The sequence below is a fragment of the Tasmannia lanceolata genome, unplaced genomic scaffold (assembly GCF_043159265.1).
Source record: "Tasmannia lanceolata isolate RefF3 unplaced genomic scaffold, GAP_Taslan_0.1 ptg000037l, whole genome shotgun sequence".
In the NCBI taxonomy this organism is placed as follows: Eukaryota; Viridiplantae; Streptophyta; class Magnoliopsida; order Canellales; family Winteraceae; genus Tasmannia; species Tasmannia lanceolata.
In genome coordinates this window covers 14097889-14106793 of record NW_027518714.1, presented here as the reverse complement: position 1 = coordinate 14106793, position 8905 = coordinate 14097889, and the positions used below count along the sequence as shown (strand labels likewise).

The 8905-nt window shown below is 39.2% G+C and overlaps 1 long non-coding RNA gene across 1 annotated transcript; it reads right to left on the bottom strand.

The window, feature by feature from the left end:
* Positions 1–6566: 6566 nt before the first annotated feature.
* On the bottom strand, positions 6567–7118 carry LOC143860653 (uncharacterized). Its single transcript, XR_013239772.1, has 2 exons — positions 7002–7118; positions 6567–6911 (listed from the first exon to the last, which is right to left on the bottom strand). It is a non-coding gene; the product is annotated as an uncharacterized LOC143860653 (long non-coding RNA).
* Positions 7119–8905: the final 1787 nt, after the last annotated feature.

The window sequence follows — 8905 nt, the reverse complement described above, 5'->3', positions numbered from 1 at the left end:
TCTCTTAAGCCAGAACTCATAAGGAGTGGAGGAGCATTTGAGTTTGGCACTCTATCCAGGATGTGACTTGCAATCAAAGCAATTTCTTCCCAAATGCATCAAGGCATGCTAGCTGACAATAACATGGAGTTTTTAACACTTAAGTTAACGTCCTGTTCTTACACTCAGCTATGCCACATGATTGAAGCGAGTGAGGAGCAATAGTTTCAAGGATTACGCCTTAAAAGGTATAGAATTCCTTGAACCTTGTCAATGTGAATCATCCTCCTCTATCACTCCTAAACTTACACTTGTCAATACTTACTTGACACAGTTAATGGTATATTATGAGTGTTAATAATTTGGACCATTTTCTTATAGTTTACATGTCATAATCGGTTGTATAACCACTTAGGATCATAACAGTAAACTAACCTGTCTTATAGTCTTTTTAACTAAACTCAATCAATACATACCATTTAACAAATATGCACAATCAAAATAGTATGAGTTAACAACCAAAGTTACTCTACCATACAAACATAAAGTGCATACATCTTATAAATTAAATAGTTCACCTGAAGAAAGGGGCAAGTTCTCAGTACCAGTGTGAGTGACCTCCATGTCTACTCCACTAGCCACTGTACCAGTCTCCGTTGCTTCGGTAACACCAATGATAAGTTTCTTTGGGTGACATACAGAACACGTGGCTCCTCTATCTAACCACCAATCTGAAGAAGTACTGGCTTATCCTTGCCTAGCATAGCAGTGTAACTTTTAGGCTCAGCCTTATCTACCAACATAGTAGCTCCCTTCTATAGTGTGTCAGATTTAACTAACTTAGGTAGCCTACAATCTGCAGCATAGTGATCATATCTTCCACAGTTGTAGCACTTACCCTTCTTTTTCTTAAAGACGGTCTTTTTAGCTTCCAATTTGGGGATATCACTCTTAGGTGACTAGACTTCTGAGGAAATTTCTTGGGATATATCACCATATTACCAGCTGACTGTTGCTGTCTAACCATATCCAAGTTATTCCTAGCTTCATTCTCATCTTCGATTCGAATGAACCGTTTGAGATCATCCAATCCCACTTGCAACTTCTTTCTATACATGTCAGTTTTGAAAGAGTGCCATGCATATGGGAACTTATAAATGATTGCACCCACAAGAAATGGATCACACACTACTGTTTTCTCATTGGTCAATTTAGATCTCAAATTCTCTAAATCAGTTACTTGAAGAGTGATTTCCATGTTCTCTTGGAACTTGAAATCCATGAATTTGTCCACTAGGTGAGTCTTGGACAATTCCTTCTCCTTTCGGAATTGAGAATCTAAATTGTCCCAACTTTCTTTAGCAGTGTCAAATTTGCTATATGTTTCTGCAAGACGGTCTGATAGACAGTTCAATAAGTAGTCTTTGCAGAGATCCTCATCTCGAATCCATTGAGATTCATCAACACTTTCAATCGTATCAGCAAAGGTACTCAAGACAGTATGATAAACATTTAAGTACTTCAAACCGAATTGAGTCTTTCGCTTCCAGGAATAAAATTCCGAGCCTCCAAACGATTGAAGTTTGACCATCTCAAAGAGAATTGCAGTCTTTTCCATTTTATTTTCAGATTAAAACACAAATTGAAAAGAGTGCACCTGATTTGTGAATCGCGAAAGCCAAAGCCAAGTACTGCAAACCAAATCCAATACCCGCGAACCCGAGATATCCAATATGAAACCCAAACGCAAGAGATTACCACCAAGGGAAAAACCCAAACCCAAATCCAATAGAAATTGGGATTTATAGGGGGTGAACCAAGTATAAAGAACCAGCCAAGGCGAAACCCGAGGCGAGGTAAAACAAACCAGCTGATAGAAACAACGCCCAACCTAATTTCTCAATTGAACCGATTTTTGGGAAAACCTACAAATGAGAATCGGTTGCAAAATATTTCAAACAACCAGTGACAACTAGCTGTAAATAAAGTTGGCGGCAAAACCAGTTGAAGAACTCGGTTTTACTAAATCGGAAGAACCGGTCTATGAACCAGTTGTAAAACAACCCAAACCGGCGTTCAAAGAACCGGTTGTCAAAACCGGTGTGAAATCCACCAATAAGCCTTGGTCCCAAAAAAGATTCCCCACAAATATTTTTAAAGTCAATTGACTCGGCCACACAATTTTGGACCAAAGAAAGGTTTGGTTACCAACTTGTAGCACCAAAAGATGTCTCCACCAAGCCCTCCTTATGTGAAGAATTCCTTGCCAAATTCAAGGCAACAAGAGCTCCACCTAAAGGAATCCTAGTCCAACAGGGATTTCACACACTAGCAAATGTACGGCACACAAAACCTTGCCAAAAGAAGACAAGGTCGGCTCTCATAGCAAGAGAGAGAAGGGTAGGTGGGGTAAGAGACGAAACTTTACTTTGATTGAGAGAGTCACAGTAGTCGAAACTCAATGGGGAGAGAACCACCACCAACAGATTTGCATCCCAAGCATGATGTGCAATTCGGCCCCAATAGTAGTCACCGAAGTTTTGGCCTCCACCAGTTGCTTAACAATGGGAAAGAGTGATCGTTGCCAAAACTAGAAGTGAGTCCTTCCAAAGGACTAATAAGCCAAAAGAGATGATAGAACGTTTCCCAAGCAGGAACGTTTCCAAAGAGAGAGAGAGCTTGCAATCACGCCTAAGAAATCCCAAGCGATGATGTATTCAACAGATCGGCGGTGTCTGTTGGAGAACGACACAGAGATGGGTTATTATCCAACTCTACCCTTACCCGACCCTCTTCTTCCAAGAATTGGAAAACAAGAACATCAACCTCTGTTCAGAGAGAGAAGAGGGCGGCAACAGAGTGTCTCTGTGTGGGAATACGTGGTGGGGAGAGAAGAATCTTAAGCCCAAAAAATTTCCGAGCAAAAAAAAAATCCATGCCCAAAACGATTTTGTTTCTGTGTGAAACGTGAATCCAATCCGAGAGATAGAGGCTTCTAATCAAAACAAATAAAAAATAGGGTTCTTAATGCTTCAAAATTGTTATAGGTAATTAGGTCAAGCAAGGTTGCTTGAAGCATTACATGAGGTATCTAGTTTGGAATACCAAGTTTGTTGCCTCCAGCCCCTATATATAGAGATATACTAGGATTTTAATAGGTTAATGGGCTCTAGCCCAAATAGGCCCACTACACCGGTCCATTATCTGTTTGGGCTTATAATATAACATAATAGGGTTATATTATATACCCAACAATTCTTTGATTCATTTTAATAAAGATGGGCATATAGTTAGAAACAGCAACAGATGAATGGCTAAATTCAAATGCATTGTTCTTCAGCGGGTCAGTTCTAATCATGATGTTCTGATTTTAAACGTATTAGTCTGGCACACATACATAAACACAAAAGTGGGCATTTGAGACCCATTGCCCAAGGCTATGAGAAACATCTTCATTTCCATATGGTGCGTAAATAAGAAATTATAAATCCAACGGTTCACCTTCTTCCATTTTCACAAATAACATCTGTTAAAATGGGAGAAAATCAAGAGTTGAATTTTTCGCTGCAAAGTTTTCCTAAATGATTTGATCTGAATCTTGAATTTTTGTTTCTGATATTGTTTGACTTGAAATTTTGAAGTTTGAATTATATGGGCAGGTTGTGAACACCATAATAGCTTTATAAGGGCTTCTTTTGATGGAAGCATGTACCTGTTCTTTTTTCTTTTTTTTTGGTTGGGTAACCTTATTTTATCCTCCCCTCTTTTTGTTATTGTAGCAACTTTAAGAAAAACATTTTTTTTTTCACTATGTTTGATGGAAATATAAGCTCGGCCACATAACTTCCTTGGAACTCATTACATGCATGGAGGTTGCCAAACACTTAGGGGCCGTTTGGATACATGGATTTTAGAATCCAGGTTTTTAGTTTGAAAACAGTGTAAAAGAGGGTTCATGATCAAGCTGCTCCATGCTGTCCTGGCAGCGTTTTGTGGATTTTAAGTAAGAAAACCAGGTTTTAGAAATCTCAGGATGCGGGAGAGGTTTCTAAAACCTGGTTTTCTTACTTCAAATCCAAGAAACGCTGTCAGGACAGCATGCAACAGCTTGATCATAAACCATCTTTTACACTGTTTTCAAACTAAAAACCTAGATTCTAAATTCCATGTATCCAAACGGCCCCTTAGGACACGCGGATTTTAGAATCCAGGTTTTTAGTTTGAAAACAGTGTAAAAGAGGGTTCATGATCAAGCTGCTGCCGCTGTTGTGGTAGCGTTTCATGGATTTTCAGCTAGAAAATCAGGTTTTAAGAATCTCTCCTGCATCCTAAGATTTCTAAAACTTGGAAATATGGGAGGATCTGCTTCTCTCTTGCTGACGAGAAGAAGGGCAAGAAGTAAAAAACGAGTAAAAAACAACGGCCGGTCCGCTTCTTCTTTTGTCTCTTAGCAACAATTTTGAAGAAATCCCGGATTCTAAAATCCGCGGATCCAAATGGCGCCTTATTGAATTTTCCTAGCTTGGAACTTTGCTAGCATCCATCATAGAAGGCATTTCGCGGATGGTCTGTTGCATCTTACAGCAGCCATAGAGGCTCACTTTTCAGCAAATTTTGTCTTCATTCACGAGGTGGCTGCTGTTAGATGAAACAGACCATCCGCGAAATGCCTTCTGCGATGGATGCTGGCAAGTCTCACTTTTGAGTCTAATAATAGGTTTGGTACTCACAAGACAGAAACGATTGGCATAATCTAAAACGTACAGAGCCTTAATCAAGTATGGGTCTAAGGTTTACATCATCCACCATGGGGAAGCATTTAGGGCATTGAACATCATGAGAATAGTACTACAATCGGCGGCGATGGTGTGATGGTGTGGTTTTGTTCAGAGATTGTTATAACCTACATCCCCGATAAAGACACTGATTTGCACTTCTTTATTTTCTCAATAAAACAAGTTAATGAACATTACAAGGGAGTAAGAAGATTGAAGGGACGAGAAGAATAAGTAAAATGAAAATAATGATAGAGAAAAGGGAGGAAGGAATTAATGGGGAAAGAAGATAAATGTGAAGAGACGAGAGAGCTTGGATTTGAATCATAGGTGGATACAGAGGTTTCCATAATTTCCTCCTAAGACGGAGTTCAATAAGTTGAGAGTTGGTATTAGGGCTGCACATGGTTCGGTCCGGTTCGGTTTTGGGGGATTTCTTGAACCGAACCGATGCCATCGGTTTGGAAAATTTCCAAACCGTAACCGAACCATTTGGGGGTCAAACCGAACCGAACCAAACCGATCTTGACCGGATCGATTCGGTTCGGTTCACGGTTTATCCGATTTCCTTGAGTTGGATTGTTGCTACTTTTATGCCCTGTTTGGATTACAAGAAAAAACATTTTTGACGAAATTTTACTTCAGTTTACACAATTTAGGGGGTAATGATATATTCAAGCATATCGAATGCAGAAAAAGGGATGCATATTCAAGCATACCTCAAAGAGTAGAGATTTGAGAGAAAAATCAGAATCAAATGCTAGGGTTTTGCCGTTTCGCAGATCGAATGTGCAGCTACCGAATCAAATGCACAAAATCCTTCTTTCGCGAATCAAAAGCACAAAATCCTTCTTAGGCTAGGGTTTTTCCGTTTTGGTCGAGAGAGAGTGGAGATAGAGTAGAGATTTGAGAGAAAAATCCGTCAGCTAGGGTTATGAGGTTATCCCTTTTCAGTTTTCAGCGTGTAATAAGTTATTCTTTTGGTCTTTGGTGTTATATTTCCGCCCATTTATTTACTTGGAACCACCCATTTTGGTCGGTCTCTTCTCTTTCCAGTTAAATACATTAGATTTGGGTGTGCCAAGTAAAGAAAATTGATATATATATATATATATATATATATATATATATATATATATATATATATATATATATATATATATATATATGATTTATAACAAAAAATGGCAAAATGGCAAAAATACCATCGGTCCATCGGTTCGGTTCGGTTTTTCCGGTTGAAATTTTTCCTAGACCGTGACCGAACCGATCCAAACGGTTTATGGAAAACCGAAACTGTGACCGAACCAATGCCACTAAAAACCGAACCGAACCAAACCGAAAGGCCCGGTTCGGTTCGGTTTATCGGTTTAGGCGGTTAAATGTGCAGCCCTAGTTGGTATTAAGGGAGTTTAACTATTGGGTGGGGAACCATCAAACTGGTTAAAGCCTGTATGTGCATGCTATGGTGAATAGACACACACTCCTTTAGGCCATGTTTGTATACAGGAACTTTTTTGGAAAGGTTTTGAAAAGAAAAATATTTCTAAAAGTTCCTAATCATGCCAACTCAGTTCCTTTACTATTACCATAGCCAGTTTCATCATGTCAACTCAGTCGCATTAATATTTCCATATCCAGTTGACTCTAATTGGGTTTACGCCTGAGTACTTGTGTTAATGAAATTAAATGGATGCAAATCAAGGGGCAGTGAATTAGCCGGCACACCCTTTAGGATTAAAAAAGGATATGATTAGACATAGTGTTTGAATACGCCTTAATTGCAAGTATAATGTGGCTGTAATCCCTGTCTTGTTTTCCAAACTATATAGCTAGAACATTTCAATCACAACTAGAAGTGACTAAAGCACCGTTGCATAAAGAAACAAGAAAAATCAACTTAGAGAGGAGCTGAGAAATTCCCAATCTTATATAAGCTACTAATTTGTCTATTAATGGTAAACTGTAGGAATATATGGTAACAGGGATAGGAAGCTTAGGCATGTCATTTAGAGCAACAGCAGCCAACACTAAAACCAGAGGCTGTGCATTCCCCACTTGAGTAACCCATTTGGACGCACGCTGGGTTGCAGAGGGAAGGCGGGTTGCATTGAAGTTCACCAATACATTCGAGATCCTGCGCCATCACTTTTTCAGCTGCATGCACACTCAAGGAAATAAGTTTTACTCATATCCAAATAGGCCATTACATATGAGAGAGAGAGAGAGAGAGAGAGAGAGAGAGACCTGGCATAGAAGCTGTGATGAAAAATATGAGCATAAGGGCCACAGAGAGTCGCTTCATTAAATCGAAGGAAGCCATCTTTAGAGAAACAATGGCTCTTGGAAACAACTTAATTAATGATTGGGAATGAGTGAGGAGAGGATGTTGCAATTGAACCATTTTTATAGTGGAGGATGGCGAATCTTGTGGATTTCATTTACCCTCTTTGGAGATTTTGGTGCTTTTGCATTAAAAATTATTGTTATTTTTAGAGAGCCCCGTGACATACAAAATGTATCTTAGATACAATGGGACCCACTATCACATCATTGCGATCTTTACGGAACCGTGATAGGGCTTGATGGATTAAGGGCGTAGGATCATCAACCAAGTAGGTTAGAACAGTATATGTTTCTCCACTTTCAAGTGTCCAATGAAGTGAATAATGGCTGATTTTGGGCATTTTTTGGCTATTTTTTTTTTTTTTTTTTGACGTAGGGTGTCCCCACCCCCTTTGGAAGTAGGACTATTCCCTACGGATGCGCGCAATAGCCCGTAAACCACGCGCATCGGGTAAGCCCGGGTGGGATTCGATCACACGTCTCCGGGGAGCAAACCATTTTTTGGCTGTTAACCTTACCTACCGTTTATTTTTCGTTGTTTATGTTATGAGTTTGACTACACTGATGACCATTGTAGAATTGAATCCTAACGATCAACATTGGGGTCACATGGGTCATGTGTGTAATCAAGACTGTTGAACTTTTGGACCATTGTTAGCTTTCACATGGTCCTAGACACATGCTGATCGGTCAAGCCATCCGTAAGATTAACGCCTACAAAATCTATGAATTACCTACTCTCGGCAGAATCCTAAATGAGGGATTAAAGATGAAGCGGTTAGGGTCATCGGGCCAAGGTGGGGCTACTGCGACAACTTACGCAGAACAACAAGTAAAACCTGTGAGGTAGAAGAACCACTGTGCATTTCGAAGGTCTGGTTGGTATTTTTACCCATAAATTTAGGCATTTCCACCTATTTTAAAATGGTCTAAATTTGATATATTTCTCCCTCTTTGGAGGAGAGAGAAAGACATTTGGGGAGTCGATTTATCACTGCCCTTCTCTTTTAGTTATAAAACCAACTGATAAAATTAATAATAGAGGAGAGAGAAAGACATTTGGGGAGTCGATTTATCACTGCCCTTCTCTTTTAGTTATAAAACCAAATGATAAAATTAATAATGCTTGTACCACTTCCCTTTTTTATTAGCTTACTTAGAGTGGGCCCCAAACAGATGACTAGTTCCAAATTCCAATGACCTTTACATAACCTTTCCTGCGTGTATGTCCGGGGGGGTGGTTGGGACAACTGACGAATTTGAAAGCCGTTGAGAAGGCAAGATGACTATTTTACCGTCTATATTTAAAAGTAGGGGAGCCTAGTGACGTAACATTTGTGAAAACTACAGGTGTGACATGTCCCCCTCGCAACATGCACAACACGCTTCTACACATCGCTTCACAGCTCCTTTCGTAAAAAATAGATAGGTCATCAGCCTCAAGCGCGGCACATTAAAAATAAAAACAGAGATCGAATCTTCTCTCCTCTTTTTCTCTCCAGAACTCAATACCTAAAATCAAAACCCTAGATAAACCTTTTCTTAAGTTAACTCCTTCAATCCATGTCCATCAGTCCATTTTATCATATTTTTATTTGTCGTCTTAACATGTAAAATCTGTAAAAAACCATGTCTGTGGGGATAATTATTATTATCATCGTCATGACAATACTGACTTATTCCTGAAATTTTAGTAATTATTATTGTCATTGTTATGATATTTTTGTTTGACTTGTACATTTATTATTCATGGTTTATGGTTTTGGATTAATAGGACTTGCTTCTATTAGTCTAGGTTGTGCTGA